Here is a 1895-nt window from a genome sequence, read left to right as displayed (position 1 = left end):
TTTTCCTACCACCGTCTATCATTTCTTTCTAAATTCTAGATTAGTTTAAGTTTATAGCAAGGCAAAAAGAAAGAGAATCCAGCTGAGCACCAATAGTTCAAGCCTGTAATCCTAACTTCTCTGGAGGCTGAAATCTGAGGATTGCGATCTGAAGCTAGCTGGGCTAGGAAACTCTATGAGATTCTTACTGCCGATAAACTACCAAAGGAAAAAAAAGCTTGAAGTAGAGCTATGGTTCAAGTAGTAGAGTGATAGCTTTGACCAAACAAAGCTCAGGGATAGAACCCAGGTCTTGAGTTCAAGCCCCAGAACTAGCACATGCACACACGCACACATACACACACACACACACACCACACACATACACACACACAAATATCCAAAAGTAAAATATCCTTAGACATATGCTCCAAAGGGGAAAAAAAAGAGTTTGTCAGTGAGGTCAGTCAGCACAGAAGATCTGATAGATCAGAACTTGAAATACTTCATACATATGTATGCAAATAGAAAAACCCTCTCAAAACTGTTTGAAAAGAGGAGGGAGGATAAGAAAAAATAATAACAGGAAATGAATTTTATCAAAATACATTATGCACATAGATGGAAATAACATAATGAAACTTTTGCACAATTAATATATGCTAATAAAATATTTTATTCCTAGAAATATCAAGATGAGAAAAATTACCAAAATAGTTAAAACATACTTAGAATTAATTTTTTTAGTACCACAAGTTTAAAAAAAAATCAAAATACAAGAAGTAAACAAAATTAAAAGTTAAGAGCTTGGGAATTAGAAATAAATTAGAATGCATATATGTGTGTACATGTATGTATATACATGTATGTGCACATGTGTATATACATACTGTATATACATGCACATATAAACATGTGTATATATGTTATGTATGTGTAGATATATATGTTTATATATATATATGTTATATAACCTGATACCTAGGTTGGACTCAGGCCTTGAGCTTTAATTTAACTTTTCCTGCTCACAGCTAAAGTGCTATTACTTGAGCCACATCTTCAGTTCCAGCTTTATGAACATTAATTAAAAATAAAAGTCTTATGCCTGTAATCCTAGCTACTCAGGAGGCTGAGATCTGAGGATCACAGTTCAGAGCCAGCCTGGGCAGGAAAGTCTGTGAGACTCTTATCTCCAATAAACCACCAGAAAACTGGAAGCGGTGCTGTGGCTCAAGTGATGGAGCACTTGACTTAAGCTGAAGAGCTCAGGGACTGCCCCCAGGCCCAGAGGTCAAGCCCCACGACCACAAAAAAAAAAAAGTCTCCCAGTTTTCATTGCCAGGCTAGCCTCAAACCTTGATCCTCAGAGCTCAGCTTCCCAAGTAGCTAGGATTATAGCCTAGAGCTACTGTTGCCTAGCAAAAGAATATTTTTGTTGATTGGACTTGCTAGAAACTAGATGTGAACAGCGAATATAAATTGTGTTCCATTTTGACGATGTTAATGTGTGACATTTTTATGTTATTAAATGTAATTTTTTTTGTACTGGGGGTAGAGTCTGGGCCTTGTGTGTATAAGCATGCACTTTACCACTAGCACGTGGGGGAGTTAATTTTTGAGAACTCATGTTTTATTTATATATCATTATTAATAATAAGAAAATATTAATGAAATGATTATTTACCAAAGAATATTTAGTATTTTTTTTACTATTTAGAATAGTCAAAGTGCCCACAGGACTGTACTTTCCAATGGCCTTGAGAAAAGTAGCTTCCCTAAGAAGCGTCTCTTCTTAATTTGTTGATAACTATCTGCTCCCTGTGCCTTCACAGGATCTTCCCTCTGCAAGTCTCTCTCCAATTTTCTCTTTCTAGTAAGTGAGGACACCAACCATATTGATTAAAGCCCACCTTATG

The sequence above is a fragment of the Dipodomys spectabilis genome, unplaced genomic scaffold (assembly GCF_019054845.1).
Source record: "Dipodomys spectabilis isolate Male_0828 unplaced genomic scaffold, ASM1905484v1 ptg000001l, whole genome shotgun sequence".
Classification (NCBI taxonomy): Eukaryota; Metazoa; Chordata; class Mammalia; order Rodentia; family Heteromyidae; genus Dipodomys; species Dipodomys spectabilis.
This window is presented reverse-complemented; position numbering follows the sequence as displayed.